The sequence below is a fragment of the Apium graveolens genome, chromosome 7 (genome assembly GCF_009905375.1).
Source record: "Apium graveolens cultivar Ventura chromosome 7, ASM990537v1, whole genome shotgun sequence".
NCBI classification, from domain to species: domain Eukaryota; kingdom Viridiplantae; phylum Streptophyta; class Magnoliopsida; order Apiales; family Apiaceae; genus Apium; species Apium graveolens.
This window is the reverse complement of record NC_133653.1, coordinates 244,064,791-244,089,339: the sequence shown is the minus strand read 5'-3', so window position 1 is coordinate 244,089,339 and position 24,549 is coordinate 244,064,791.

Genomic DNA, 24,549 nt, shown 5'->3' with positions numbered 1-24,549 from the left:
AGCTTCAAAACCAGTTCCCTTATGATACCAGTCCCAAGTTAGGAGTTCCCTTCAAGAATCTGAAATTCTCTTCACATCCATCAAATGTGATTCTTTGGATTTGCTTGAAATCTTGCACACAGACATGTTTAACATGATGTCTGGTCTACTTGTAGGTAAGTACAGCAAAGATCCAATTGTTCCTCTATAGCTTGAAATATCTATATGTTTATCTTCATCCAACTTTGTAGATGTAGACATAGGTGTAGATGCAGGTGAACAATCAACCATACCAAACTTTTTCAATAAATCTTTGGCATACTTAGTTTGGCTGATGAAGATTCCATCACTTCTTTGACTGACTTGTAGTCCAAGAAAGTAACTCAATTCCCCCATCATACTCATTTTATACTCACTCTGCATAAGCTTGGAGAATCTTTGACAAAGCTTTTCATTTTTAGAACCAAAGATAATATCATCCACATAAATCTGAACTAATCATATCATCACCATGCTTCTTGTAGAAGAGAGTCTTGTCTATTATTCCTCTAGTGAATCCATATTCAGTAGAAAGTCTGACAAGGTGTCATACCGGGCTCTAGGTGTAATAACCCCAATTTTTGGAATTTTTGAAACCCTGATGAATAGTAACTTTTGCTGATGATGCTGATTAAGAAAAATTATCAGACCACACTATATAGGAGTACCGTTATGGAAATTCTAAGATCGTATTAGTATTCCATAAAGTAAATAACTGTATGTAAGATCGTCAGAATCCAAATTCGAACACTTTGATTTTTCCCGAAAATCCACCAATACCGAAAGAATTGAGTATAAGGTAACATGATTAAAAGGATTTAAATTCAAGGATTATAAAAGAGGATCATAAATAGAATATAAAATATTGAGAAAGGTTTAGGGGAACCCAAGTAATAAGATCCCGGATGATCCCTCGAACGATAAACGCGAACGAAAGTTAAGCGAACCGTATAACAGATCAGCGATCATTAGCCAAGTACTTAGGAGTTAATCAAAGGGGTTAGTGTGTGATGTCATCACACCACAACAAGAGGAAGACAAGTGTAACAAGATGACATAAGTAGATGACATAAGTATGACCAAATGGGAAGGGTTGGTTGGTTGATTGTGAGCCACACAATTTTTACCATGGTAAAAGGTTAATTAACAAACAAAAAGGAAGCAACCAAGCAAAACAAGAAGAAAACTTTCCAAACCCAAGCTCCACTCAATCCTAATTCAAGAGGTGTTTCTTTGGATTCTATATTTCATAACTAAGAAGAGAAGTAGTTTGAGTGCTTGAATCAAGTTTGCTAGCTCCAAATAAATCATTTAGTTTAGGGTGAATAGTAACTTTCAAGAACAAATTTTGATTCTTGATTTTATTTGTAAGGTCAGGTAGCTTAAGCATAGATCAAGGCTTCCATGGGCATTCAAAGATCTTTCATTGATTAAAAGCTTCAAGAAGGTATAAAACTTCAAACCCTAGCTTTACTTTGAGTATTTAGGAATGGTTGTGATTGATATAGTATATGGGAAGCATTATGCGTGTTTTCTTAAAGTTTGGTTGAGTTTGTAGTGATTTTGATGGTTGAATCTTGGTTATTAGTTAATGAACCTTAGTATGGTTAGTAGCTTTTGTTGTGATTGAATGAATTGGATAAAACATGAAGTAATGGGACTGATTGTAGTGAGTATTGGATGAATTTTGGTTGTAATGTTGGTGTAAGTTGGTTTGTGATTGATTTGGAGTTGTATAAACTTTGGTAATTGCGTAAACATAGCTGTCGTAATGCCCGATTTACCTTAGATTGCTTTGTTCTTAACATCAGGACCCGTGAACTCACTGTTAGGTTTTGACCATTGCCATGATTAGATAGTTCATGTTACGAGCTTCATTTTGATATGTGGTACGCTTGAATCCGATGTACGGTTTAGGAGAAACGACCATTTTAAGTAACGGCATTTCGCGAATGAACCATTACCCCTCGCCTTACTTGAAACCTTGGTTAAGGTCCTTAAATGACTAATTGGAGTATGAAACAATTACATAAAGTGGATTAGGCTGTTGGTAGGGTACTCGCGAAAGAATCGCCTTAAAATTCTTAATGGTTAATTTATTAAAAATGGTGGAAGCCGAGGGTACTCGAACGACTTATGTGATTCGTTAAGCGTAGAAGTGACCATAAGCGAACATTAAGGTTCAATTGGTTAAAGTCTAGTTTCTTAAGTGACCGGGTTTAATTCCGACTTATGTTGTTGTTCATAGGTTATCGGACCCACTCTAAGCTTAAGTCTATCCGGGAACACTCAGGCAAGTTTTCTACCCGTTATACTGTTGCTGTGATGTAAATATATGTATATGCATTATCTTGTGATAAGTGCATGATTGTTATTAGCAAAATTTTGCGATATATTGGAGCATGCTGATCTGGTATATATGCATGTCTGTTTCATAATCTTGATATCTAATTGTTGATTCAAATGCTTATAAGTTGCATAATACCTATGCTAGAGATAAGCAGTAGTTGCGTATACCCTTAGTATAGGAGACCCAAAGGTGAACATTTTCTAAACCGGAGGTCGATGTTCCCGAGTATATTATATATATATATATATATATATATATATATATATATAGTTTTCAAAACTATTAATCGAATAAGGTTTATTCGATAACTTTATTTTATTTAATGAATATTATTTTGAATATTCATTCGAGGACTTATGACTCCGCTTATTTTATTAAATAATTTTCTTTATTTTATTAAAGAATAATGTTTTGATAATCAAACTTATTTTCAATTATTCAAATAAAGATCGTGCTTTCGTATAAGTATATCTTTGGTTATTTATTAGTCATTTAAAGTATGAGTTTTAAAACTTCTACTTCAATTATTTTTATAAGGATTATCCTTTATGGGAATATTATTTAAGTAATAATATTCAGAAATATTCTCCAACATATCGGGACTGATTTATTTATTAAATCAGCATTACTCCAAATATTCTTAAAAATGTTTTCGAGTCTTCAAAATGATTTTAAAAGTTAGAGCGGATCCCAAAACTCGTTTTCAAATTTAAGATCTTCCTTTCGAAAGGGATTTAAATACTCGCTTAAAAATCTGAGGGATCCGGCTCTGTGGTGTATTTTATATTCGCAACGAGGTTGCTGTTTTGAGAAAACATTTTGATTACTTGCCCAACGTTCGGGAAGTAAGTCCATCTATTGAGTCGGCATAAGCAACATGGGCTCACTGGGCGTCCATGAAAGTGTAAGTGGCTCAGTGGGAGTCCATCAATGCGTAAGTGGCTGAGTGGCAGTCCAGCATAGCTCCTAATGCGGCCAGGGTGATGACCAGTGGGGAATTCGTCCATCTACTAGTAGAAAAGGTTACTTATTGGTATCTTTGCCTGATCAGCAAGATATCAGGTTTATGCCAAGGTTTTCTCCTTTCCAAATTCATTGGATATTGCAACTATGTTTATAATTTTCATAACAGAGGTTTTCAAGGAGTGTATGAAATGTATATATATAGGTGTATATATATATCGGGACTTAATGAAGTATCTCGTAACTTCATTATTTATAATGATATTTCAAAGATTGAATCTATCCAAGTCTTTTCTTGTAGTCTCATCTATGTGATGAACTTTTGAAACTGATTATACCTTGAACGGTGGTAGTTCAAGTAGTATTCGGAAAAGATATAAGTATATTGGAGTATCTTGTAACTTCATCTTCTCAACTTATATCTGGTTAATGATTATCTTATGCATGACAAAGATTTCATAAAAATGTTGAGACAAGGTTAGATATATGAGATCACCTTGCAACGATATTTTTATACAGTTATAAACTGGAACTCTGTGTATATTATGTATGGAAGAGGACTTCCAAGATTTTGAAAAGTATATATACATATATACTGAATATTTTGCGACTTGGTCGCGATAAGATATCAAATTTGGTTCATTTTTACTTGACCAAGACTTTCATGAGTACTATGAGGATGCTCACATATTGTATATCATTATACATATTATTTTGGTGGGCTTGTTGCTCACCCTTGCTTTCTTCTTTCATCACACAACAACAGATAGACAAGATGAACAGGATCAAGCTCCCAATTCGTGAGCGGATAGGAAACGTTCTGCAGTTTCCTGTAGGCGTTGATGTCATTGTAGCTGAGGTAGGAACTACCAATAGGCTAGGCTTTCAACTTTTGATGTACCAGACTTATGTATACTTATGAATTGTAATAATGGCAAAGAATATGTAAATTTATTCAGAAACCCTTTTAAGGTGTAATGGTTTATAGTTGAGGAATAAAATGACTTGTGTTATTTTTGGTATTCATCTCTGAGATTATAACTTGTGGTGTGTGTGTATATTGTGGGGTCACAGTACGCAGTAGTTGATTGTTTATAAAGATTGAGTGTTATTACGGGAAATAGAACTCGTGACAACCCGGATCCCCGACCCCGGATTCGGGGGTGTTACACTAGGTGCTTTTTTTAGTCCATAGAGAGCCTCGAGTAACTTGTATACAAAATTTGGAAATTCTTGATCTTCAAAGCCAGATAGCTGCTACACATAAACTTCTTCTTCTAACTCACCATTAAGGATATCACTTTTGACATCCATTTGATATACTTTGAAATTTAAATGTGCAGCAAATGCAACAAATATCCTCATTGCTTCAAGTCTTGCAACTGGAGCAAAAGTTTCATCATAGTCAGTTCCTTCCTCATGTGAGTAGCCTTTTGCAACCAACCTTGCTTTGTTTCTGGTGACAATTCCATTTTCATCTATCTTGTTCATGTACACCCATTTTGTTCCAATTACACTTCGGTTCTTTGATGCAGGAACCAATTTCCAAACTTTGTTTCTTTCAAATTGATTTAGCTCCTCCTACATAGCAGATATCCAACTTCTTCAGTTTTATTTGGCTCAATTTTTGGAAAAAAAACATGCATGTAGACATTCATTTGTAGTTGCACTTCTAGTCCTCACTCCAGCAGTTGGATCACCAATAATTGCTTGTCTAGTGTGATTTCTATCCCACTTTATGGTGTGAGTTAGTTGACTTGAGTTTTCTATATTTTCTTCACCATTGGCATGACTTGCAAAACCTTCTTCTCTTTTTCCCCCTGAGTTTGTACTATCAAATTCAGGTACATGAGATGAGCTTTCATTCTCATGATTCACTTGTTCAGTTGACTCTTCATCTATTCTATAATTTGTGTTGACTTCAGCTTCATCATCAGAATCACTATCAATGTTGATTTTTCAAACTTTAAGGCTTCTGCTTCATTTTCATCAAGGCATTCCAATCATGGGCACTTGTCATCATCAAAAGTAACATTTGTGCTTTCCATAATTTTCTTTTCTTCAAGCACATAGACCTTGTAGAAAGTTCTTTCCAATGAATATCCCAGAAAAATTGCCTCAAAAACTTTAGAGTTAAATTTTCCCACATATTCAGAGTTGTCCTTCAAAATATAGCACTTGCTTCCAAACACATGAAGATGCTTCATAACAGGCTTTGTTTTAGACAGGATTGAGTAGGGTGACTTGCCAAGATTCTTGTTAATGAGATATCTGTTTTGAGTATAGCATGTAGTGTTCACAGCTTCCTCCCAAAAACTTGTTGGCAACTTTGCATCTTGCAGCATTGTTCTAGCAGCCTCTACTAGTGTTTTATTCTTTCTCTCAACTACCCCATTTTGCTGAGGTGTTCTAGCAGCTGAGAATTCTTGAACAATGCCCTTGTCTTTGCAGAATTCAGTTAGGGTTGCATTCCTGAATTATGTTCCATTATCACTTCTCAATCTTTTCACATAATTCTGATCTTTAGCCTGCTTCTCAATCTTCTTGATGTGCTCAATTATGATGTGTAGAGTCTCATCTTTAGAGTGTATAAATTCTACCCATGTGTATTGTAACGCCCTCCAGACCCGGGGTATAAGTCTGGGGATTACTAGCTAATAACCACACCTGTACAATCCGAATAACAATAATAATGAAATATATCTAAACCCCTTTAACACTAACTAGGATCTTTTTAGGTTGAAGTATGAAAACAAGAACCACTAACTACTTTATTATAAACCAAATTTAAAATCTTACAAACTCTCTTTATTACAAACCATTGTTTAACCAGTTTTAAACTAATTTCATCTTTTATTCAAATGCACACACTATCTATCTACACTCCACCTGTTCGGGCAACTCAAAGCTTTCATTCTGGATTGGGATCACCACATTGGGTATGAGAGGATCCCGAGGCTTGCCCGCTTCTTTACCACTCGAGTCTTGATGGGTTTCATATTACTTCTTAACTGAAAACAATAAGGTGAATAACAACAAGAGGGGGTGAGCCAAAAATTGCTCAACAAGTCCGCAAAATATAAACAGTGTTAAAGTAGTTTAAATGAATCGGTCATCTGGGTACATCTGCAAAGATATAACCCCATGATAATAGAAAGAAGGCCACTGATGGTGAGTACAAATGAACTAAACTGGACACACATTCGCACCTATACCCTGCTGATATGCCAGGATATAGTGCAGATCTATATCTCACTATATAGATCCAATCGGGTACCCAGGCTCTACGACCCATATCAAGGATACGGAACTAATCTGGTCCTTCAGATTAAGATAACTTAATCCCACACATCATCATCCAGTCCATGCAGTAGCAACCGGAATAATCGGTATGCTTTAATATATTCTAATAACAAAATATACCGATGTGTATGTGTATCAATTGGAATATGAATAAAGGATTCAAAGGAAAAGGAGAAATCAAGAATCGAAATGAACAATAGAATAACAAGTGTGTATAGATTACCGAGAGTTGAACAAGCTAACGATCAAGAATGGGTACCCTCTCCCTAGGATTGACGACCTATTCGGCCATCTTAAGGGTGTTGTGCACTTTTCCAAAATAGACTTGAGGACAAGATATCACCAGTTGAAAATCAAACCTGAAGATATACCAAAGACTGCTTTTCGCACTAGGTACGGACATTTTGAGTTCTTAGTCTTGTCATTCGGATTTACCAATGCACCCGCTGCCTTTATGATTTGATGAACAGAGTGTTCAAGAAGTACCTGGATATATGTGTCATAGCCTTCATAGATGTAACACCCCCAGATCCGGGGTCGGGGATCCGGGTCGTCACGGTCTTTCTTTCCACAATATCACTTTACTTAATTAATAATAATAACCTTATGCTGTGACCCCACACTAACACACACCACAACCCGTTATAGTCTCAGAGATGAAATTGAAATAAGTACAAGTCTTTGAATCCACCATTTAAAAGTTATTACAACCCAAAATGATTACTTGATAAATTTATAGTTAATTGCCATTATCTGCCACAAGTTATAATTATACATAATTTGATTCTCAAAAGTAGATGGTCTGAACTACAATAGATCTACCTCTGCAGCTATAGCAGCTACAACATCATCGGGAAGACGCAGGACGCTTCCCACGCGCTTGCGCTGGGTCTGCTGGAGTCTGGCCATCTTTCCTAACTGTTGTTGTATGATGAAGAAATAAAGCAAGAGTGAGCCTTACAGCTCGCAAGATAATACATAGTGATAACAATAATATAAGTATCTAAATGGATACTTACTAAAATCTTTATCATGTGTAAGATAATTACTTACTAGATATAAGTAAAAACAAGGAATGAAGTTACCAATACTTCACTACACTTATATCATTTATAAAGCTACTTGAACTACCACCGTTCAAAGTATTATAAGTTTTCTTAAAAAAAACATCCCATAGATGAGACCACAAGTTAAGACTTGAATAGATTCAATCTTTGAAATATTATTGAATGAAATAAAGTTACGAGATACTTTATTTAGTCCCGATATATATATATCCACATATATATCTCTTAAACATTTCCTGGAACCTCTGTTATGTAAAGTATGACAGAGTTTGAAACATCCAATGAATTTTGGAAAGGAAAAGAATTTTGGCATAAACCAGATATCTTGCTGATCAGGCAAAGATACCAATAAGTAACCTTTTCTACTAGTAGATGGATGAATCCCCCGCCGGTCATCACCCTGGCCACATAAGGACCTTGTGCTGGACCGCCACCCGGCCTCTTACGCGTTGATGGACTGCCACCCAGCCACTTACACTTTGATAGACCGTACCCCGGCCTGTCGCTTATGCCGACTCAATTAGATGGGCTTACTTCCCGAACATTGGGCAAGTAATCAATTCATTTATCAAAACAGCAACCTTGTTGCGAATATAAAAATACACCATAGAGCCGGATCCCTCAATTTTTAAGCGAGTATTTAAATCCCCTTCGAAAGGAAGATCTTAAATTTGAAAACGAGTTTTGGGATCCGCTCTAACTTTTAAAAATTATTTTGAAGACTCGAAAACATTTTTAAGAATGTTTGGAGTAATGCTGATTTAATAAAATAAATCAGTCCCAATATATTAGAAAATATCTGAATATTATTATTTAAATAATATTCCCACAAAGAATTATCTTTATAAAAATAATTGAAGTAGAAGTATTAAAACTTATACTTGAAACGAGTATTAAATAACCAAAGATACACTTATATGAAAGTATTATCTTTATTTGAATAATCGAAAATAAGTTTGATTATTGACACCTTATTCTTTAATAAAATAAAGAATATATTTCAGTAATAAGCGGAGTCATAATACCTCGAATGAATATTATAAATAATATTCATAAAAAATAAAGGAGTCATACATCCTCGATTGAATATCCAAGTAATATTCAATAATAATATAAAGGAGTCATAATCCCTCGAATAATATTCAAAATAATATTCAATAATAAAATAAAGGAGTCATAAGTTCTCGGATGAATATTCGAAATAATATTCAATAATAAAATAAAGTTAAAGTTATCGAATAAACCTTATTCGATTAATAGTTTGGAAAACTATAACCATATATATATATAAAAATATATATATATATATATCCATATCCATATATACAAAATCTACTCGGGATCCTCGACTCCCGGTTTTAGAAAATATTTTCACCTTTGGGTCCCTATACTAAGGGTATATGCAAATTACCGCTATTCTCTAGCATAGGTATTATGCAACTATAAGCATTTGAACTAACAGATATATAAATCAAGAATACGAAACAGGCATGCATATATACCATATCACATGCTACAATATATCGCAAGAATTTGCTAATAACAAATATGCATTTATCACAAGATCATGCATATACACATATACATCACAACAACAGTATAACGGGTAGAAAACTTGCCTGAGCGACTTGGGGTGATAAAAGGCTCGGGACGAGTCTGGTAACCTATAAACAACAAGTAAGTTGGGATTAAACCAAAATCACTTGTAAATCTATACTTTAACTAACTTAGACTCTAACGCTTGTTTTGCGCTCATTGATTCGCTTAAGTCACTCGGGTACCCTCGGCTCCACCATTTTTAATAATTTAACCTTTACGAGTTTTAAAGTGATTCCTTCGCGAGTGTCTTACCAACTGCCTAACACACTTACCATAAATGTTTCATACATTAATTAACCCTTTTTGGTCTTTAACCTATGTTTCAAAGTAAGGCGAGGGGAAAAGTTTCGTTCGCGAAACGCCGTTACTTGAAACGGTCGTTTCTCCTGAACCGTGCATCGGAATCGAACGAACTACATATCAAAACGAAGCTCGTAACATGAGCTATCTAGACACGGAAATGGTCATAATCTAGCAGGGGTTCTCGGGTCCTAATGTTATGCACAAAAACAGTCTAAAGAAAATCGGACGTTACGACGGCTATGTTTACGCGATTTCCAATATTTTAAACCATTCAAAACCATCCCAAATCAACCTCAAATCCAACATACAACCAACATCCATCCTTATCACATCATAACAACCCCAACCAATTCAATTTAATCATTCATACTTATGCCTAAGCTTAACTTTAATCATACTTAAGTTCTTTTAATCAAAACCACAACATTTACCATTCCATTTCACTACCATTTCAAATCCCAAACTCTAAATCACAACAACAAGCTACAATAGCACCCTACTAATCAAAATCATCTTATAATATATAGGAATCTAGGGTTTGGAGATGGTATACCTTCCTTGAAGTGGTGGGAGGAGCTAGGAAACCTTAAGAAGCTTTGAGAAGTCTTAGGAATGCTTGGATCTTCAAGGAAAACAAGAAAACTTCAAGTTTAAAACTTGAAAACACTATTCATAGTCTTCTTCTTTGATTAAATGAAGAAGATTGAGAAGGAATTAATGGCTTAAACTCATGATATAGCCCTAACTAAGCATGAAGATGATTAGGGAATTTACTTACCAATTTAGGAAGCTTGGATCTTTGATTTTTGAATTTTTCTTGCCTTTTGAATAGTGAAAAGCCGAGAGCAAAGATGAACAAGGCCTTGGTTTCTTTTTGATTTTGATCAAGAATGAATTGCTTGGCTTGGTTGATTTGTTTTTGTGTTTGATTTAGTCAATTACCTTCTTGCCCTTGAATTTGTGTGGTTACAAAGCCACCACACCTCCTTTCTTCCCATGTCATGCTTGTGTCATGTGGTGATTCTTTTCTCGCGAGTGGAACGGGAACGGTCATCTTTCCCTCCTTGTCCCATTTCTATTGGTTGGATGACATCATTCCCACTAATCCCTTTGATTAACTTCCTAATCGTTTGCCTAATGACCGCTGATCTGTTATACGGTTCGCTTAACTTTTGTTCTCGTTTATTGTTTGAAGGATCATACCTGGGATCTTATTACTTAGGTTCCCTTAACCTTTCTCAATACATTATATTCCTTTTTATGATCCTCTATTATAATCTTTTAATTTAAATCCTTTTTATACTGTTACTTATACTCAATTCTCTCCGTATCTAGTGGATTTCCGGGAAAACCAAAGTGTTCGGAATTGGATTCTGACGATCTTTACATACACTTATACTACATAGAGTACTAATAATATCCCAGAATATCCATAACAGAACCCCTACATAGTGTGGCGTGAAAAATTTTCTCATTCAGCTAAAACACTATTCACAAGGGTTACAAAAAGTTGAAAATTTTGGGGTTATTACAGTCTCCCCTCCTTAAAAGGATTCCGTCCCGGAATCAAACAGAAAACAAATGGGGGTACTTTTCTAGCATTGTGCTCTCTAATTCCCAAGTTGATTCTTCCACGTTATGATTCTGCCATAGTACTCTAACTAGCTTGATCACTTTGTTCCGAAGCACCTGCTCCTTCTTATCCATAATCCTTACTGGCTTCTCCACGTAAGTTAGATCTGGCTGCATATCCACCTGCTCGTACTCCACTATGTGTCTGGCATCCCGATGATACCTCCTTAGCATTGACACATGGAACACATTATGAACTTGTTGTAAATTAGGGGGTAGGGCTAGCTCGTAAGCTAACTTTCCAATCCGTCTTAATATCTCAAAAGGTCCAATGTATCTTGGGCTTAGTTTTCCTTTCTTTCCGAACCTCATTAATCCCTTCCAAGGGGATACTTTCAACAGTACTAAGTCCCCTACTTCATATTCCTTATCCTTTCGGGCTAGGTCTGCATATTTCTTCTGTCTGTCTTGGGCTGCTACAAGTCGCCCTCTGATAAGATCCACTATATCTTTGGTCCTTTGGACCACTTCGGGTCCGAGCATCTTTCGCTCTCCTACTTCATCCCAGTATAAGGGAGATCGACACCTTCTTCCGTACAGGGCCTCATAAGGCGGCATTCCGATGCTAGCATGAAAGCTATTGTTATAAGAAAACTCGATCAACGGCAAGTGATCATCCCAACTTCCTTTAAAGTCTATTGCACAGACTCTCAACATATCCTCTAGTGTCTGGATGGTCCTTTCACTCTGCCCATCCGTCTGGGGATGGTACGCGGTACTCATATTTAACTTGGTCCCCGCACATTCCTGAAAGCTCCTCCAAAATCTGGAGTTGAACCTGGGGTCTCGGTTCTGAGACAATGGACGCTGGGACTCCATGTCGCGTCACTATTTCCTTAAGGTAAATGTCCACCAGTCTATCGACTGTGTATCTCTCATTGATAGGAATGAAATGAGCTGACTTTGTCAGTCGGTCTATAATTACCCAAATGGCGTCGTGATTGGCTTTCGTCCTTGGCAAGCCTACAACAAAATCCATCGCTATCTGTTCCCATTTCCATTCGGGAATCTCCAGGGGTCGCAAAAGTCCACTGGGTCTCTGGTGCTCTGCCTTTACTCTTTGGCAAGTCAAACACTTGTTTACCCATTCTGCTACGTCCCTCTTCATGTTGGGCCACCAGTAATATTCCTTCAAATCCCTATACATCTTGGTACTTCCCGGGTGAATGGAATACCTTGAACTATGGCTTTCATCCAAATCTCATCTTTAAGTTCTTGAACATTCGGAACCCAAATTCGGTAGGAGTACCTCATTATCCCTTTATCATCTTTCTCGGTATGGATCTCCTCTCCAGTCATTGACTTTCTGCCTTCATTCATTATTTTCTCCTGGCACAATCTGATCTTTTCCAATAACTCTGGCTGCATTGAGATCTCAAAAAGCTTTTCAGTTCCGGTTCCGGTTACCTTTACTTCTATTTCCATTTTCTCAAAATCCCTTATCAATTCTTCCGAAGTCGTTATCATTCTGAGTCTTTCCTTCCTACTAAGGGCATCAGCCACCACATTGGCTTTCCCTGGATGATAGAGAATCTCACAATCATAGTCCTTGATTAGTTCTAACCATCTCCTCTGGCGCATGTTGAGCTCTTTCTGCGTAAATATGTACTTGAGACTCTTATGGTCTGTGAAATCTCGCACTTCTCTCCATACAAGTAGTGCCTCCAAATTTTTAAGGCAAATACTATTGTCGTGAGCTCAAGGTCATGAGTAGGATATCTAACCTCGTATTCCTTCAATTGTCTCGACGCATACGCAATCACTTTACCGTGCTGCATAAGCACACACCCTAGTCCTTTGTGCGACGCGTCACTATATATCACAAAATCTCCTTTTCCGTCCGGCAATGCCAATACCGGAGCCGTTATCAACCTTTTCTTTAATTCTTGAAAACTGTTCTCGCATTTCTCCGTCCATTCAAACTTCTCTGTCTTACGAGTAAGTCGTGTCAAAGGGGCTGCGATCTTCGCAAAGTCCTGAACAAATCTACGATAGTAGCCGGCCAATCCTATGAAACTCCTTACCTCTGTGGGTGTGGTTGGCCTTTCCCAATTTGAGACCGCCTCTATCTGGAGGGGTCGACCAATACTCCTCTTTATTGATCACATGTCCTAAAAACTGTACTTCATCTGCCAGAATTCACACTTCGAGAATTTGGCATATAACTGCTCCTCTCTGAGTATTCCTAGAGCTATCCTCAAATGCTCTGCATGTCTGCCTCAGTCCTTGAGTAGATCAAAATATCATCGATAAAAACTATCACACACTTGTCCAAGTACTTCTTAAATACTCTATTCATTAAATCCATGAAAGCCGCTGGGGCGTTGGTTAATCCAAAGGACATTACCAAGAACTCATAATGCCCATACCTGGTACGGAACGCTGTCTTGGAAATATCTTCGGGTTTAATCTTTAGTTGTGATATCCAGTTCTCAGGTCGATCTTGGAAAAATAAACAGCGTCCTTAGCTGGTCGAACAGATCGTCTATTCTAGGCAATGGGTACCTGTTCTTTATGGTTAGCTTGTTCAACTCTCGATAGTCTATGCACAACCTCATGCTCCCATCTTTCTTCTTAACAAATAAAACTGGTGCTCCCCACGGAGACACACTGGGTCTTATCATACCCTTATCCAAGAGTTCCTGCAATTGGATAGCTAATTCCTTCATTTCTAACGGGGCTAACCGGTAAGGTGCTTTTGAAACTGGCGCCGTCCCTGGGGCCAACTCAATAGCAAATTCAATCACTCTATCGGGTGGTAATCCCGGAAGGTCTTGTGGGAATACATCTTCAAATTCGTTGACTACTGGAATATCTTGTAAGTTGGGCACCTCCTTCTGCGTGTCCACCACATAGGCTAGGTAAGCCTCACTTCCTTTTCGTAGCATCCTTTTGGCCTGGGCCATGTCAAAAATTTCTGCGTCTGCCTCTTTCCTCTAAATATAACTTCTTTCTTCCCGGGGATATTTAACTTAACTTTCTTCCCTTTACAGTCTATCTGAGCATCGTTGCTAGATAGCCAGTCCATTCCCAAAATCACATCAAACTCCCCTAATTTAAAAGGAATCAGATCAACACTGAAAGATTGCTCCCCTATGCCTATCTCACAGGCGGGGTGAATCTGGTTAACAGGAATAATTTCATGATTGGCTATTTCTACTTGTAAGGGTTCTATCAAGGGTTCAGCCTTAAGTCTTAACTTACGCGCAAGGTCCTTTGATATAAAAGATTTAGTTGCTCCCGAATCAAATAAAACATTTGCACTGACTGAATTTAGAGAAAGGGTACCTGCTATCACATCTGAATCTTTCATAGCATCCTGGACTGTCATGTTGAAAGTCCTCGCAGTAGGTGGCTTATTAAAGCAGCCCTGCTTGCTCCCGAAGCTGCTGGTTTGTTCATTGGGCATTCCCTCTTCCAATGACCCGGGCGTCCACACTGATGACAATTGGTGGTTGGAATGACGGCAGGGGCTGACGAAGGGCATTATTTGAGTAGTGGCCTTCCCGACCGCACTTAAAACAGGTTACTGGCTTTCCTTTACACTCCCCAGTGTGATTCCTTCCACATATGTTACAGGCTGGCAATGGGGGTCGAGACTGGTTGGAATAGGACATTCTTGACTTCTGGCCGCCCTGGCTCACACTCACACTCATTGGCCGCTTAAACCCAGTGTTCCTTCCTGGTAGGGACACTGCTCCTCGATTAAATCTAGTTGGGAAGCTCCTTCCTGCGGAACCTCCACCCATGCTCATACTTTTCCTCTTTATTCCTTTCTTCTCTCTTTCCTTCTGCATCTGTTCACTTCCAACTTCTACAATCGTTGCCTTTTGCACCAGAGTGGCATAGTCCGTAAGCTCAAGGATTGCCACCCTATTCTGAATCCACGGTTTCAGTCCCTGCTGAAACCTCCTAGCTTTCTTTTCCTCGGTGCTCACAAACTCCGGCACAAACCTTGATAACTCAGTAAATTTCGCTTCGTACTCTGCTACAGACAAGTTATTCTGCTTTAGCTCCAAGAACTTGAGCTCCATCTGGTTTTCCATAAACCTCGGGAAATACTTTCCCAGAAACAACTGACTAAATCTCTCCCAGGTTATAATAGCATCTGTCTCCATATTTTTCTTGGCCTCCCACCAGTAGTTAGCTTCTCCTTTCAGAAGGTAGGTAGCAAATACAGTCTTCTGTGCCTCCTCGGTACTCAAAATCTCAAAAGATTTCTCCATTTCCTTTAACCATGCCCTTGCCTCAACTGGGTCGGCTGATCCGTGGAACTCAGGGGGCTTAAGGGACTTAAAAGCCCTGAAAGAGTTTGCCACAGCATTGTTACTTCCTTGAGGGGGTGGGTTGGGTTGACGTTCCAAATTCTGCCTTAGGAGTTGCATGAACTGGCCCATGGGATCCATGCCTGGGTTTGGTACTGGTTGCTCAACCTCGGTTTCTCCTTCTTCAGCCTCTATCTCAAATCCCTCAACATCATATGTTTCCTCTTCCTCTTCATACAGGGAGTCATCCTGTTCCACATAATCCTCATCTTCCTCTTCACTGTGTCTGGTTCTATCATCCTGGTTATGGCTTCCCTGGTCCTCAGATCCAGGGTTCGCCCTAGTTCCAATCTTTCTTGGCGGCATGATTCTGATAATAATTTTGGGAAAATTCAACGTTAGGTCACAATCATATACAACATTGTGCCTTGCACAGCTCTTATAATGGGGAGAACGTATATCGCAATTCTATTATTTTAAGAAAGTTCTAATACGAAGTGCAGTAATAATAATGATAAAAACAGTGATCCCGTCACTATGGAACTGATAGGGATAAATAAATCCTGATAATGGGCTGCTAGACCCAATAAGAAGATGTTTGATATTCAGACCAGAAAGGTTAAGCCTGATGGACCAGATCAGGTCTGGTCGAATAAAAATGGCCCAAAAGTCCTGATTATTAATTAATTTCGTAATTAATTAATAAGGGAAAAATCAGCTATTGAGAAGAGTCCCGATAAGGATATAAATCCTTATAGATTAGCCTCAAGGGGACCTAAAAGATAAGGAATCAGCTTCCTACTTCCTAGGACTCCTAAGTCTATCCTAATTCAGAGGCTTGTCCACCAAGTCTCCTATACCAAGTCCAATTCAAGGACTCCCACATCTATATAAGGGGCCTCACCCCACAAATCAGAACTACGTTTTTTGGCTTGATTCTCTAATTCACAGAGATACGTAGGCATCTCGTAAAGGCAGATCGAGCCGAAACACGGAGCAGCCATTAAAGGCCTTGAGCTCCCGAATCTTAGTAATAAATACAGCAAGTAATAACCTTAGCTTTTTACCCATAACATTTGGCGCCGTCTGTGGGAAACAACAACAACAACCATGGCGAGAACACGGAGAACAATTGGAGCTATAGAGGAAGGAACACCATCAGAGACAACCCAGGTGATTTCATCAACCGTGGAGGTTCCTCCCCATTCAACTTATGCATCTACTCAGGAGGAAGCCCAGACAGGGGCAACTCAACCCAGCTACAAGGGACAACTCCCCCGATTCAAGGTACGAATCCTCAAGTTCAACAAATACATATACCTGTAATTCTCGACCCGTGGGTATGAATATTCAACTATTGTTACTACTAACCCCCCTTATGGGATGCCCCTTCACCCTGAGGTTGGAGGAAGCGGATATGCTGGGCGAAGCGAAGCACGAGGGCGGTCGCCCCCCTATATACGAGGTTTGGGTCCTATCCCTGAGGATCGGGAATTTTCTGGTCCATACACTGAGAGAGACTCCGAATCTTCGGATGATGAAGTGGCCCCGAGAAGGAGGCGTCCTGGAAAAGAGCCAATGGCCGATGGAAGGCAACGCCCCCAAAGCACCCCAGGGGCGAATCCCCAAGTGCAGGAAAGGATCAGGGCTCATGAGGCTGAAATCCAAAGGCTGAGGCGTGATTTGGAGGCTCACCAGCCACCAGACCCCACATACCTCCTAGGGGGAAAATCCTCCTCCTATCATAGACCTGGATGGTCCGGTAAGAAGAAGGGCTGCTGTCCCAAGAACTGATCCAAGCAATCTCCTTCCCCTTGGAGATCCTGACGATCCAACTCCACCCTTCACAGAAGAGATAATGAATGCCCATATCTCAAGGAAATTCAAGATGCCCACTATCAAAGCCTATGATGGCACGGGAGACCCCGCTAATCATGTTAGGACATTCTCTAATGCACTGCTGCTGCAACCCGTGAATGATGCTATAAAATGTCGGGCCTTCCCTCAAACCCTGTCGGGTATGGCTCAAAGATGGTACAGTCGCCTACCCCCAAATTCTATTGGATCGTTCAGAGAATTAAGTCAGGCTTTTATTAAGCAATTCATCAGTGGAGAGTCCATGAGAAAAGTTCAGCATCTCTTATGAGTCTTGTGCAGGGAGCTAAGGAATCCTTAGAGATTACCTGAATCGTTTTACAAAGGAGGCTTTAAAAGTCCCAGACCTTGATGATAAGGTAGCCATGATAGCACTGCAACAAGGAACTAGGGATGAGTTTTTCAAGATGTCTTGGCCAAACGTCCCCCAGAAACATGTTGCAACTCCAAGAGAGGGCAGGGAAGTATATCAAGGTTGAAGAAAGTATGAGGAAGACCGTAGTAAGTAATGAGCCCACTGGAGGCAAGAAACGAAAAACTGATTTGGAGTATATCGCTAAGGACAAATATCCTAGAACCGAACAAAACCCTGATTCAACCCCCAAGAAGGGAGGACCTGGGCAAAAGTTCACTGAATACGCTAAGCTGAATGCTCCCAGAAGTCAGATTTTGATGGAGATTGAGAAAGACAGAGATATTCGCTGGCCTAAGCCCTTGAAGGCTGATCCCGCCAAGCTAGATAAGGGCAAGTATTGCAGGTTTCACAAAGATGTTGGCCATGACACCGATGAGTGTAGGCAGTTGAAAGATGAAATTGAGTTTTTGATTCGAAAAGGAAGATTGAACAAGTATACTGGAGATGGAGGAGACAGAAATAATAATGGAAGGAAGAACTTTGAAGATCGTAGGAGGGACCAAGATGATCAGGGGCGGAATCCCCAACCTAGAGGACCAGTTATAAACACCATTTATGGAGGGCGAGACCTCGAGGGCCTGTGATAAACACGATCTTTGGAGGTCCAACTGCTGCTGGATTGTCCAAAAATTCCAGAAAGGCATATACTAGAGAGGTTATGCATATTGTTGGAGAAGCCCCGAAGAGGGCCGGACAGAAGTAACATTGGCTTTTGATGATTCCGACCTAGAGGGTGTGAAGTTTCCCCATGACGACCCGCTGGTCATAACACCGATAATAGGAAATAGCCCGGTTAAGAGGGTCCTTGTGGATAATGGTGCTTCTGTGGATATCTTGCTCCACGACACCTTTCTAAGGATGGGGTATAACGACTCCCAGTTGACACCAACCGACATGCCGATATATGGATTTGCTGGAGTAGAATGTCCTGTGGAAGGGATAATTAAATTGCCAACCACCATAGGTACGGAGCCAAGGCAAGCAACGCAGATGCTGGATTTCGTGGTGGTAAAGGCTAGTTCAACTTATAATGCTATCATGGGGAGAACAGGGATACATGCCTTCAAGGCAGTCCCCTCTTCCTACCATTCAGTCATGAAGTTTCCCACCCGAAACGGGATTGGAGAAGAGAGAGGAGATCAAAAAATGGCTAGAAGCTGTTATGTGGCCTCTTTGAGGGCAGATGGAGTCGGGGGGCAGGTTCTTCCTATTGAAGATATGGATGTTCGAGAAAATGATGAGAATAGAGGAAGGCCAGCAGAAGAATTGGTTTCGGTTCCTTTAGACCCCAAGAATCCTGAGAGGATGACTTTCATTGGAGCCACATTAGAGGAGCCCCTTAGAGGGAAGTTAGTGAAATTTTTGCAAGAAAATAGTGATGTGTTTGCATGGTCAGCAGCTGATATGCCAGGCATAGACCCGGAGTTAATTACTCACAAGCTAAACGTGGATCCAAGCCGGAAGACAGTGAAACAAAAGAAAAGAAATTTTGCCCCGGAAAGACAAGAGGCTATAAAAGGAAGTAGAAAAGCTCTTAGAGGCTGGTTTCATTGAGGAGATTCAATTTCCGGAGTGGTTAGCAAACCCTGTAATGGTGAAGAAGGCTAATGGAAAGTGGAGGATGTGTATAGACTTCACTGATCTGAATGATGCATGCCCCAAAGACTGTTTTCCGCTGCCTAGAATTGATACTTTGATTGATGCCACTGCTGGACATGAGATGCTGAGTTTCATGGATGGGTTTAGCGGATACAACCAGATCAAAATGCATAAGGATGACATTCCAAAGGTATCATTTATCACTGACTTTGGTGTTTATTGTTATCTTGTTATGGCGTTTGGTCTCAAGAATGCAGGAGCCACCTATCAAAGGTTGGTGAAAAAATTTTTAAGGATCTTATTGGAAGACTATGGAAGTCTATGTTGATGACATGTAGTCAAGAGTCTAGTAAAGACTGATCATATAACCCATTTGAGGGAAGCTTTTGAGGTCCTGAGGTACCACAAGATGATGTTGAATCCTACGAAGTGTGCTTTCGGAGTAGGATCTGGAAAATTCTTGGGATTGATGGTCTCAAAGAGGGGAATTGAGGCTAACCCCGATAAAATAAAGGCAATCCTGGACATGGAACCCCCAAAAACTGTCAAGGATGTTCAGAAGCTCACAGGAAGGGTTGCTGCGCTAGGACGATTCATCTCCAAGTCAGGAGACAAGTGCTTGTCATTCTTCAAGTCACTAAAGAACATCAAAGACTTTGTATGGAGTGAGGAAAATCAGAAGGCATTTGAAGAGTTAAAGAAGTATATGGGCCAGGCCCCGTTGTTGGCCAAGCCAGTTCTGAATGAAGTTTTATTCTTGTACTTGGCTGTTTCAGAGCGCCTTGAGCGCGGTGTTGGTTAAGGAGGAACTGAAAGTCCAGAAACCCGTATACTATGTCAGCAAAATTTTGCATGGTGCTGAGTTGAATTATTCAACTATTGAGAAATTCGCTTTAGCCTTGGTAATGGCTTCAGAAAGCTGCGTCCTTATTTTCAAGCTCACCAATTGAAGTGCTAACAATCAGCCCTGAGAAATATCATTCACAGTCCCAAGGCAAGTGGGAGATGATTAAGTGGGCAATAGAGTGGGAGAGTTCGATCTCAAGTATAAGCCACGTACGGCCATAAAAGCCCAGGCACTAGCTGACTTCGTGGTGGAATGTACCATACCCAACCAAGAAGTCGGGGGGCAGGAAGATACCATACCTCAAGACAAGGGAGTCGATAATGAAAGCAAGAGAAGGAGAAAGATATTGGGTTCTCTATTTTGATGGAGCATCAAAAACAAATTCCAGTGGAGCAGGGTTGGTTTTGCAAAGCCCTGATGGGTTCTTAATTGAGTATGCTATGAAGCTAGACTTCCCAACCACAAAAATGAGGCAGAGTATGAAGCCCTGATAGCTGGCCTTGGTCTAGCTGGGACACTTAGAGTCAAAAACTTAAAGGTCCGTGGAGACTCGAAGCTGATCATATCCCAGGTAAAGGGAGAATTTGAGGCAAGGGATGATACGATGGCTAAGTATGTCGCCTAGTAAGGGCTGTGATGACCCAATTTAATGAATGCCATGTTGAACACATTCCAAGGGAAGAAAATTAAGCAGATGCGCTATCAAAGTTTGCTTCATCTGAGATTGAAGAAAGTTCAGGAAGTGTGTACTTCCGTGTTTTAAGACACGAAGCATAGATGTTAAGCTTGTGGCTCCCATAGGCTTGGGGACGTCATGGATTGATCCCATCAAGGCTCACATTCAGACCGGTTGGTTGCCAAGCGATGCAACTGAAGCACGGAAGTTAACTGTTCGAGCACTAAGGTACTCTTTGATAGATGGGATTCTGTATAAAAGATCTTTCGTGGTTCCTTACTTAGGTGTCTCAGGCCCGATGAGGCACGCTTGGCTCTTGAGGAAGTGCATGAAGGTATTTGTGGACAACACTTGGGGGGCAGGGCCTTGCTCATAAGATAACCCGTTTAGGCTTCTATTGGCCAGAAATGATGGCTGATGCCAAAGAATATGTGAAGAAGTGTGATCGCTGTCAGAAGCATGCACCAGTCGTTAGACAACCCCCCGAGATGCTGACCTCTATCAACTCACCTATTCCCTTTGCTATGTGGGGGATGGATATTATAGGGCCTTTTCCTATGGCCACGGCACAAAGGAAGTTTCTGATTGTAGCCATTGATTATTTCACCAAGTGGATCGAAGCCAAACCCTTGGCCAAAATCACAACTAAGCAGTTGCACAATTCCTGTGGGAAAACATTATGTGCCGATATGGAATTCCCCGTATCCTCGTCACTGACAATGGAACACAATTCAACAATGAGGAATTCAAGAAGTATTGCGAAGAAAATGAAATTGAGTTACGGTTCACCTCTGTGGCTCACCCGCAAGCCAATGGGCAAGCGGAGGTAGCAAATCGGATAATCCTGGATGGACTAAAGAAGAGGATCGAGAAGTCAAGAAATAATTGGGTGGATGAGATACTTCCCATATTATGGGCCTATAGGACTACCTGTATAGTCACGACAGGAGCAACTCCTTTCATGTTGGCATATGGGGCAGAAGCAGTAGTTCCCGTGGAGATATCACATTCCTCTCCAAGGATTCAGGCTTTCAACGCAGAAGAAAATGAGGAAGGGCAGAGGTTAGCCCTGGATCTGATCGATGAAGTGCGAGATAAGGCACATGCGAAGTAGAATATCAGAAAAAGGCTTCATTTACTACAACCTAAGGGTTAAAGAAAGGTTTTTTAAACAAGGCGATCTAGTCTTGAGGAAGATAGAAGCATCTGGTGTAGGACAAAAAGGGAAGCTTGCCCCGAATTGGGAAGGGCCGTACAGAGTCAAGAGTGTTCAAGGTAGAGGAACCTACAAGCTAGAGACTATGGATGGTTTGAAGTCCCGAGAACTTGGCATGCACAAAACCTGAAGGTTTACTATGTGTAGGGCAGCCGGATACGATTCTCACTCGTCAGGATGGCGAGTAGGTTGAAAAGCACCTTGAAGCTTTGCTTGCTTAGGATTTATATGTTTTAGTTTTATTACGAAGTTTATTATTACTTGTGTAAGGGACGAATCCCAGACAATTTTACAAATTCATGAGTTCTTCAAAGTATGTTTGTGGCCTAACAAATAAAAGTCAAATGCATGGATGCAAGCATAGAAGGTGATAAATGAAATAGATCTGATAGATATTACAAAAATTCGATAAATAAAGTCTCGAAATAGGATAAAAACAGAAAGCCACGCAGGGCTGAAAAAGCTCTAAGGAGCTGAAGTACCCTCGGCATCCATATTATCATCCTCTCCACTCTCGCTGGATGTCTCTGTCGTCTCGGAGGAGGAGGAAGAGCTGTCGTCCTCAGCAGGTCTGGAAGAAGACTCGGGAGGAGGAAGGAGTGGATCCTGAGGAACATGGTCTGAGACAACTACTCGGGTACGAAACCTCTGTAGCAAAGCCTCGTCATCAGGGCAGATGTAGTCCGCCGGGTTAATATCAGGACAAGCCTCGTTCACGGTCCCAAGGGCCGTGTCCCAACCAGTCCTAAAAAACCCGGGAAAGACTGAATCATCCCTAATCCTCATGGATTGGGCAAACTCCTCCGAGTCCAGATAGTTGTCTATAGCTTTATCCTTCTCCGCCCGAAGTACCACCAGCTCGGCGTTAGACTCTCCGAGTTCTTCCTCTTGCGCTTGAGCTTCTTCTCCAGGGTAGCATACTTCTTCTGTTGCCTCCTGAGGGCATTATCGGCCTTATCAGAAGCCCGCTTCCATGATTCGGCTTGCCTCACAGCGCCTTGAAAGTAGGCGTTAGACTGAACAAAGCAATTAACAAATATAAGGCAAGAAAATGCTACAAGAATGAAAAATAAGTTCAAAAAAGAGAAGGCATACCGAAGCCAGAGACTGAGCTCCCATGAGCTTAATCCTCTCAAGATCAGGGGTGGCCACCACATCAGTAAAATCCTTGGGAGTCACGCTATGGTAAGACCAATCCCAAGCATGTTTCGTGGAACCAACTACGGTGTCCCCTCGGAATCCCCAGAGAGGCTGAAAGGCGCCTGTGGCAGCAGCAGTAGGGGCAGCAGCAGTGATAGGAGCACCATGGCCTCCAGCTCCTTCAGTTGAAGCCTCCCCTATAGCTCTTTGTGCTTCTTCAAAAAGATAGGCTCCGTGGCCTTTCCCCGGGTGTCTAGGCCTGCGAGCCGAGCTTTCTTCATCCTAGCTGTTTCCTCAACCAAAGGAACATTGTCCTCGTTAATCTCCTTAGCAGCTGAAACAAAGCAAAGGACAAAATAAGTGATGTTAATAATGCATGAAATGAAGTAAAATTGAGAAGGGAAGAAATCCCCTAAATTCGATCAGAGTCCTGATCGATACAAAGAGAATCCTAGTTGATATATTATTCGAACAGAAGGAAAGAAATCCCCTAAGATCGATCAGAGTCCTGATCGACACAAGAGAGAATCCTGGTCGATATATTATTCGAACAGAAGGGAAGAAATCCCCTAAATTCGATCAGAGTCCTGATCGATACAAAAGAGAATCCTAGTTGATATATTATTCGAACAGAAGGGAAGAAATCCCCTAAATTCGATCAGAGTCCTGATCGACACAGAAGAAAATCCTGATCGATATTCCATTCGATCAGAATGATAGAAAATCACTTAATTCGATCAGAGTCCTGATCGGAATCGATCAGGAATCCTGGTCGATTAAGCACGTGTAACAATCGACTAGGGTGTCACTTTGAAGGCCAATTCGGTCAGAATCCTGATCGAAATCGATCAGGAATCCTGTCGACCAGAGTGTAAGATCCTGAGCTAATTCGATCAGGATCCTGATCGATTTTGGCTGCATCGATTTTGAATGCATTCTGATCGATTTTAAGCCAGAAATTAGGGAAAATCCCAGAAATTAGGGAAAAAATCCAGAAATTAAGGATAAATCCCAAAAAATTAGGGAAAAATCCAGAAATTAAGGAAAAATCCCAGAAAATTAGGGAAAATCCCAGAAATTAGGGAAAATCCCAGAAATTAAGGATAAATCCCAGAAATTAAGGGAAAAATCCAGAAATTAAGGGAAAAATCCAGAAATTAAGGATAAATCCCAGAAAATTAGGGAAAAATCCAGAAATTAAGGGAAAAATCCAGAAATTAAGGATAAATCCCAGAAAAATAAGGAAAAATCCCAGAAAAATTAGGGAAAATTCCAGAAATT